Raw genomic sequence first — 9539 nt, 5'->3', positions numbered from 1 at the left:
ACGATGGTTTTGATAGTACTCCTGCATATACTTTGTACTTGTGACGCGGGCATCGCTGAGCATCATTGCAAAGCTGCTTGAGGTGCTTTGCCGCCCACGCCTGGCCAATGTTATGACTAACGAACCGAATGTGACTTGATTTGATTCATCTCGCGTAGTTTGCGTTTTGAAGGTTCATCAGTTATGAATTATGATTGTAAACACGACTTCTGATTTCATTAGTAATACTAAAATAATTTCTTTATCTCTGCTCATACATATCTTGCAATTTCGAGCCAATTTCTTAGCATTCAGAAAGATTTATTGCCTTTTCCGACTATACAAGAGCTTTACCAACCATTTGGATTATGATACTAATAATTGTTACTGTGGCCATTCTTCACCTTCAGACACGACATAGTCATACTGGATGCCAAAAACAATGGACCTCTTTTGGATGGTTATAGATGTGCATAACCTTACTGGACGCTTACATAGATAACCATACTGTGTGCCTACATCCATGGCCATTATAGGTGGCCCTACACACATGGCCGTGTTGGATACCTATATATATCCATGTTGGGTATCTACACACGGGTCATAGGAAGATGGACGAGCTAGGCAATGTCGCATCTCAGGTTCCCCCAAATTTTCCCTTTCCCTTAATGGTAGCCGCCTTCCACACTCCGGGTCCTTTCCATATCTGTCTGGCAGCGAGGACGGGATATATTGGACATATGAGGAGCCAAATTGCCATGAGCTGCGCGATCTAGTTTCACTTTGGTGTAAAAGGACGTCGCCGGGAAATGGTTCGTGCTTGTAATCCATATTGGCCTGACTGTCTCCTATCTCGAAATCTATACGAGTATCTGTTTCTGTCTGTCTGTCTGTCTATCTGTCTGTCTCTGCACACACACTCTTACACACACATCCTCCCACACACTCAGGTGAATGAATTTAACCTTCTCCAACTTTTAACATTATATGCTTCGTTAATGAGTGGAAGTTTGTTATCATAGTTTATTTTGATATTAATTTTTACTACACCCCACTCCCCAGACACACACACACACATACGCACACCATTTTAGCAGCCTCCCTAATCATTCCATCAAACATAACAAGCTGAGTGTTTAGCGGCGCGTGGCCACCACCATCCCAGCTGCCTCCATCCTTACATAGCCTACAACTCAGGTCTCTGCTATTCAACGCCTCTATAAAAACCACCTTTGTCTTTCTGTTGCTTCCTCTAGACCAGAAGTTTTCAAGCTTTTTCTCTCCATTTCCACCTTTAGGAATTTTCAATATCCTAGTGACCTTCATTCTCTTCCTCCCAGCAGCTCCCCAGTAATGCCTTGATGCTAATGCTGGAGAGTAAAATGCAGATGAGATTGCAATTCTTCATTCTCAAGTTTCACAATCATCATGATCATATGTTTTGTTTGACTTGCAAAACTTACATAACTGATGTCTCTAGGCTTGAGTAAATATTAGACAATGACTGGCCTCGCAGCAGACTTGAATTTGCCACATAATATACTCTCGTAAATTCACCGTCTTTAATTTTTCTTCCAGATTTAGTGTAATTCTCACAACATCCCTCTGGCGACACAAACACATTCATTACCTGTTGAAAGCGGCTAATGTAATCAAGGGAACTGTCGCCCGCGGAGATGTGGTGGAGGTGCGGAGAGGTGGAGTAACCCTGACGGGGGAAGGAGCGGAAAGGAAGCTTTTATGGTCCAAGAAAAGCACTGAGGACGGTATTTCTTAAGGTAGTGTTTGATCCTCCTCGCGCTGAGTGTGTGGACGTGTCTTGCCTGGCCCTTGAAGATGAAGGGCAACTCTAAGATCGCTAGGACGTGAGTTGCTTGAAGAGAGTGCATACACACACACACACAGACACACACACACACACACACACACACACATCATTAAGTAGGTGGATCTCACGCGCCACTACTCACTTTCAACTCATTAGCTCATACCTTCTCGTTCCCTTTGGGCTGACGTGCAGATCATCGCTCGCTAAGTGCAAAAACTTGGCCATAAACTCCAACCTTAACTGGGACATTACTCTGAATACGCTCTGGGATGTTTATGAGACTTCCTCTTTACTGTCTCCCACCTACCACTGCTCCACTGCTCGCTCGCCTCCAAGGATGTGTGTGTCTGTGGGTGTGGACGTGGGTGTATGTCTTGAAATTCAGTGATAATTAATGAACGTAATGATGATGATTAGAATGATGGACATGGCAGCTAGGTAACTTGTAATGGATTATTGTTGTTGTTGTTGCTGCTGCTTCTGCTGCTGTCATTGTCGTTTTAGTATATGATAAGCAGAATCAAAGGTGCACCAATTGCAGTTACGTACGTTGTTTTTCGTTACAACTTTTGCCATTGGAGGAGAAGAAGAAGAAGAGAAGCAGGAAACGTAGGAATGTGAAATTAGATAGATGTAAAAGGAAGAACTGGAGGACGAGGATCGCGAGGAAAAAGATGAATGATAATGAAGTGGAGACAAGTGCAGGAAGTGAAGACGGGGACAGATGGAAAGACGCAGTGCAGATGCCGCAGATTAACATGACAGCTGCAAAGTTGGTAAAGAGAACGTGTTATTAAGTTTTACTCACCTCCCAAGACCAATATCATTCCTGTATACCAAGCAGGATGTGGATGTAGATCTGGATGTGATAGATGGAAAGTTCAGAGGCTTTCTGGCCCTTTATTGAAAAGTGTTCCTTTATAAAATATGAAAGACCACAAGTTTTGACCTTAACCACAAATAAGAACATAAGAACATAAGAAATAAGGGAAGCTGCAAGAAGCGACCAGGCTTACACGTGGCAGTCCCTGTATGAAACACTCCTACCTATTTCCATCTGTTATCCCCATCCATAAACTTGTCTAATCTTCTCTTAAAGCTCTCTAGTGTCCTAGCACTAACTACATGATTACTGAGTCCGTTCCACTCATCTACCACTCTATTCGAGAACCAATTTTTTCCTATCTCCTTCCTAAACCTAAATTTTTCAAGCTTGAACCCGTTATTTCTTGTTCTACCCTGGTTGCTGATCCTAAGAATTTTGCTTACATCTCCCTTGTTATAACCCTTATACCACTTAAAGACTTCTATCAGGTCCCCTCTTAACCTACGTCTCTCTAGAGAATGTAAATTTAACCGCTTCAACCTCGCTTCGTAAGGAATACTCCTCATCCCCTGTATCCTTTTAGTCATTCTCCTCTGTACTGATTCTAATAGACCTATATCTTTCCTGTAATGTGGGGACCAGAACTGCACAGCGTAGTCTAGATGAGGTCTGACCAGCGCCAAGTATAACTTTAATATTACTTCCGGCCTTCTACTTTTAACACTCCTAAAAATGAATCCTAGTACCCTATTTGCCTTGTTTCTGGCTTCTATGCATTGTTTCCCTAGACGGAGTTCAGAGCTAACTATAACTCCTAAATCTTTCTCGTACCCTGTACCTACCAGAGTTTGGGTGTTTAATGTGTACCTATTGTGTGGGTTTCCTCTACCTACGCTAAGGACTTTGCATTTATCGATATTAAATTGCAATTTATCGATATTAAATTGCAATTTATCGATATTAAATTGCAATTTATCGATATTAAATAACAAATGAACTCCTGGCCTCTGTACAGCTGAGATGCCAAAGTTTAGCGTGGCTTCTACCTTTTCGAGTTTCATCATTCCCTCTATAGTTCTTACCGCCACGCTGAAATCAAGCGTTGAATTACTCTTGACTGGAAATTACAGTAAGACGAGAACTATTTAACTAGAGTAACCCTAGACAATCTGATGCAACGAAACTAAAATCTAATAGATATGTTTGTTGAACTATTTATTCCCTCCATCCCTTCTTCCCTCCCGTCTCTACACAAATGTGACGTTATTTCTTCCCTTCCCTGCATCTCGGAATTATAAACTAGACTCTCCATGGCTGCCGCTGAAACACAGGCAGGACATGTTACACAAAGGCTTATCGTGCTGCCCTTCCTTGCTCTTCCAGGACGATAGAAGCTCCACCGCAGCATATCAAGCAGGACAACAGCATAAGAGGGGATGCACTACAGCCACGCGGGGTTCTGGAAAAAGGAAGAAACAGATGATCCAGTCAGTATTCATGAGGTGACGCATAAAGGTTCATTAAGGCGCATAAAGGTATTAAAATTCTTCGTAATGATGTTTTTCATGCCCTCGCTGGCCTAAACCCTCGGAAGGCTTATGGACCTGATGGGGTCCCTCCTATTGTTCTCCGAAACTGTGCCTCCGTGCTTGCACCTTGCCTAGTCAAACTCTTTCAGCTCTGTCTGTCAACATCTACCTTTCCTTCTTGCTGGAAGTTTGCCTACATTCAACCTGTTCCTAAAAAGGGTGACCGTTCTAATCCCTCAAACTACCGTCCTATTGCTTTAATTTCCTGCTTATCTAAAGTTTTTGAATCTATCCTCAACAGGAAGATTCTTAAACATCTATCACTTCACAACCTTCTATCTGATCGCCAGTATGGGTTCCGTCAAGGCCGCTCTACTGGTGATCTTCTGGCTTTCCTTACTGAGTCTTGGTCATCCTCTTTTAGAGACTTCGGTGAAACTTTTGCTGTTGCCTTGGACATATCAAAAGCCTTTGATAGAGTCTGGCACAAAGCTTTGATTTTCAAACTACCCTCCTACGGTTTCTATCCTTCTCTCTGTAACTTCATCTCAAGTTTCCTTTCTGACCGTTCTATTGCTGCTGTGGTAGACGGTCACTGTTCTTCTCCTAAATCTATTAACAGTGGTGTTCCTCAGGGTTCTGTCCTGTCACCCACTCTCTTCTTATTATTCATTAATGATCTTCTAAACCAAACTTCTTGTCCTATCCACTCCTATGCTGATGATACCACCCTGCACTTTTCCACGTCTTTTCATAGACGTCCAACCCTTCAGGAGGTAAACATATCACGCAGGGAAGCCACAGAACGCCTGACTTCCGATCTTTCTAAAATTTCTGATTGGGGCAGAGCAAACTTGGTATAGTTCAATGCCTCAAAAACTCAATTCCTCCATCTATCAACTCGACACAATCTTCCAGACAACTATCCTCTTTTCTTCAATGACACTCAACTGTCCCCCTCTTCTACACTGAACATCCTCGGTCTGTCCTTTACTTATAATCTGAACTGGAAACTTCACATCTCATCTCTAGCTAAAACAGCTTCTATGAAGTTAGGTGTTCTGAGACGTCTCCGCCAGTTTTTCTCACCCCCCCAGCTGCTAACTCTGTACAAGGGCCTTATCCGTCCATGTATGGAGTATGCTTCACATGTCTGGGGGGGTTCCACTCATACTGCTGTTCTAGACAGGGTGGAATCAAAAGCTTTTCGTCTCATCAACTCCTCTCCTCTAACTGACTGTCTTCAGCCCCTCTCTCACCGCCGCAATGTTGCATATCTAGCTGTCTTCTACCGCTATTTTCATGCCAACTGCTCTTCTGATCTTGCTAACTGCATGCCTCCCCTCCTCCCGCGGCCTCGCTGCACAAGACTTTCTTCTTTCTCTCACTCCTATTCTGTCCACCTCTCTAACGCAAGAGTTAACCAGTATTCTCAATCATTCATCCCTTTCTCTGGTAAACTCTGGAACTCCTTGCCTGCTTCTGTATTTCCACCTTCCTATGACTTGAATTCCTTCAAGAGGGAGGTTTCAAGACACTTATCCACCAATTTTTGACCACTGCTTTGACCCTTTTAAGGGACTGGCATTTCAGTGGGCATTTTTTTTTATTAGATTTTTGTTGCCCTTGGCCAGTATCCTTCCTACATAAAAAAAAAAAAAAAAAAAAAAAAAGCATGAGGATGTGGAATCAGCGTCTTCCGGCTCGAGGCAGCAAGTTGAGACGCCGTGACTCAAGCGGTGGCAGCTCCGAACGTAGACTTCGCCAGCTTCACGGTGAGGTTCGCTTCCTGCAGACGGCTGAGCACATTCTGGGACCTTAGAGGGCCGGAACACTCATGAGAACTCCATCCTGTTTGTAAAAGGCAGGGTAATGAGTAATTTGATCTGGAGGGATAACCTTGTCATGAAATTGAGTCAAAGTAGTGTCTTCCTGTTGAGCCTCAGTGAGAAGTTTTTCAGAAAATATTTGATTGAGTTCAAGTGGGGATGGGCTCTTCTTTGGAAGTGAGAAAGACTGATCAGATTTCCTTGCTTGTGCACGAGTAGTGGCACAAACAGGGAATAAGCCTGGTTGTTGCTCTTCTAACTGTACAGTGGGGTTATCCATCAGCATTGTGTCACTAATTACCAAAGGGGGAGTCACCTTACTGCCAGCTAGGTCATTAGCGAGGAGTAGTTGAGCATTAGGGATGGGTAAGGCTGGTTCTTCACTAACTCCTATTATCACTTCACCTCTTACTAGTGGGCTATCAAGATGTACTTTAGCTAATGCAATGGGGAAGGGGTCATGGAAGTCTTTTAAATATACCTTTTCACCTGTGTAACACTGTTCAATACCAGGGACTGCTGACTTCAGCACTAGGGACTGAGCTGAACAGGTGTCTCTTGACAATCTTAACTGGGTGATCCTTGTTATCAATGCTGATGGTGCCTACAGACCTGAAAGGCTCAAACAAGTCTTTAGGTACAGGGAAGGAGGGAAGAGCTTGTATGGAAGCAACTGGCTTGGCAGGATATGTTTGAGCTACCTTGCACTTGGGATTAGGACAGTTCTTTATGAGGTGCCCCGGCTGTTTACAAAAAGCACAAAATAGAGGTGGTCGAGTACTACTGCCGGTCATTTTACCAACCCCTGAGTTACCCGAGTTTATCTTACCACTAGGAGTCTCGGTCAGCTTGTCTGAGGTTGCCTTGCGATTCACCAGGGAGAAAAGGTCCGCTAACTGAGCGGCTTTGAGAAGATCTGTTTCTTCTTTGTTGGTGATGTGTAACATTACTGAGTAAGGGAGCTTACGCATGAACTCTTCTAAGGCTAAGAGATTTACTAATTCGTCGTACGTGGTTATCGCGGCTGACTTAAGCCAACGCTTGAGAGCCCTCAGTTTCTCTGAGGCAAACTCTAGATAGGTTTGTTGCGGAGTTTTGAACATTTTTCGAAAAGACTGACGGTATCCTTCTGTGGTAATGGAGTACGCCGCTAGGATGCCCTGTTTGACACAGTCGTAATCCGTGTTGTTTTCGAGGCCGTTCAAAATAGTTAAAGCCTTTTGGCTGAGTTTGGGTTTAAGAAGCCAAGGCCAGTCTTCTCGGGGCAGTTCAAAATGTACTGCTGTGTCCTCGAACTGTCCAAAGAAAGTTTCGGGGTCTTTGTCAGAGAACTGAGGGAGTAGTGAGAGATATTTAGTTAACTTTTGTTTGAGGTCAGCTGTGGTGGTTGATCGAGATTTTAATTGTGCGAGTTGGGTCTCGTGGATTCTTTCTTTTTCTCTCTCCTCTCTTTCTTTTTCCTCCTTTTCTTTTACATATGCCAGATCTCTTTCCGCTTTTTCTTTTTGAAAAGCTAGTTCTTCTCGCCTTAGTTCTCTCTCTTCTCTCTCTCTTTCTCTTGCTGCCATTAGTTTCAGCTTTTCGAGTTCGAGCATTAAACTGGCGTCGTGCTGTGAAGCAGCACTAGTGGCTTCACCTCCAAGGTGAACCAGGATTTGAGTTCGGAGTTCTTCCTTCCGAATGTCAGACGGATATGAGAGATCAAACTGTCGGGCTATGTACTTTAAATCATTCTTTGTCACTTTGGCAGTTTGTAGCTCCGCCACAGAAGGATTACTGCAAAAAAATGCGTCCAAGTTTAACTCATGCGACATGATTAATGAGCGTGAGGTCAATTGAACCAAATCAAGTGTGTCTGAGCCCTACACTGAAACCTGATCCAAGACCTAGGATCGCCACCACGAGTCGGAAGGACCCGCGTGAACGACAGGTTCGAAACCACGAGTCGGAGGGAAATGAGTTGACCCGCGTGCATCGACAGAGACTCGTTTTTGAGTCTAGTTGAGTCAAGCTTAGCAACGCCTTAACTGTGCTTCTGAAGAGGCAACGAATCGAAGAAGTGTAGCGATAATCACTGCCCCAAAATGACTACCATAGAACTAACACTTAAGCACTTGTAATGGCTTGCCGTATTCGCTGCTTTCAAGCAAAGAGTGGAACGCAAGTTCCCAAGTTTTAAGGAGTCTCGGAGTTCGGGGTGAAGGTCACTACTAGGGGAATCGAACCGACACTAAAGCAACACTGGAAATCAATTGTTAGGTTTTTAACGCTTTTATGACTAGACGCCGGTACCTCGCGTACTTTTAAAGCGGAAAAACGCAAAAATTCACCAACAAAGAAATAAGCACAACTTCATATACACTCGAGAGCATGAAACGAACTAGTGTAGTTATATGTATGTGTAAACTTGTGTAATATCCCGGACGGGCCCCCAATTGTTACGTGTGAGCATACACTGAACTCTAGGGGATGGACCATGAAGGGGTGTTGCTCACACTAACAATGGAAGGGTTAAAAGAAAAGAGAAAAGGAGACATTTTAACTGCTATTTAATATCTTAAAGTTAACCCTTAAATTAAGTAACAATACAAAATTGAAGATTATTTAAGTAAGTAAAAGTAACAAGGAGTGGCAATCTGAACTGGACTGAATAACTTAAAAGACTGGTTCAGTTAATAACTTAAGCCAAGTTAGTAAATGCATATAGATACAAATTACAAAAATAAACACCTTTACATATACATAATAGAAAATAAATATAAATGTGTTTGTGTGTGTGTGTGTTTATGTGTGTGTGGGTGTGTAACACTGGTGTAACTCTTACCACCGCTCTCGAGTGTATATGAGGCTCCCAGCGTATGCCAAGGCGACCTCAGAGCTGTAGCGACCCTTGGAGGAGACTGAAGCTCGATGGAACTCCACCCCTCGTTATCGGCTTGGTAGCCTGCTAGAGGTCACGTATCCAGTATGCCTCAAGCTATACACGTGGCAGCGCCACGAGTTGAGAGGCAGGCACCTGGTTCCGTGGTAGAGTAGTCACAGTAGTAGTAGTAGTAGTGTGTGACAAATACAAACAATTTTAAACCGTCAAATAAACTCACCGTTCGCGAAAATATTCTAACGTGTATTTTGAAATTGCCGCGTGACTGGATATGTAAGGGAAAGTGGAAAGCCAGGAAGCGCCACAATCATAATGTTATTCAGTCTTGGAAGATGATTGAGTTACCCCGGTTAGCATCCAAAACTGGAAAGGTGTGGATATTCTTTAAGTAAAACGTCGACCTGCTATACCATGGAACTGAGGTTTCATAAGCGAGTGGGGTTGTTCGTCCTAGTGGAAACATTGTTGAGTGACCATTCTATAATTATCATATTAGCCAATATAACAAATAGTTTACCTAAAGGAACTGGTGTGTGACTATTGTACGACACTATACGCAGATTATCAACTTCCAAGAGGAATTATTCTGCGATTACGTTGGAAGTGGTAAACTATTCTGTAATTATCGAACTTACCGCTATAAAGAAACTCTATCTATAATCATCAC

General features: G+C 43.2%; 1 long non-coding RNA gene across 1 annotated transcript; it reads right to left on the bottom strand.

Annotated features, from left to right (window-relative positions):
• Positions 1 to 2693: 2693 nt before the first annotated feature.
• LOC135098312 (uncharacterized) lies at positions 2694 to 9486 on the bottom strand. The gene is made up of 2 exons (XR_010266811.1): positions 8816 to 9486; positions 2694 to 4092 (listed from the first exon to the last, which is right to left on the bottom strand). It is a non-coding gene; the product is annotated as an uncharacterized LOC135098312 (long non-coding RNA).
• Between the last annotated feature and the right edge of the window lie 53 nt (positions 9487 to 9539).

This window comes from Scylla paramamosain, unplaced genomic scaffold (assembly GCF_035594125.1).
Source record: "Scylla paramamosain isolate STU-SP2022 unplaced genomic scaffold, ASM3559412v1 Contig54, whole genome shotgun sequence".
Classification (NCBI taxonomy): domain Eukaryota; kingdom Metazoa; phylum Arthropoda; class Malacostraca; order Decapoda; family Portunidae; genus Scylla; species Scylla paramamosain.
This window is presented reverse-complemented; position numbering and strand designations above follow the sequence as displayed.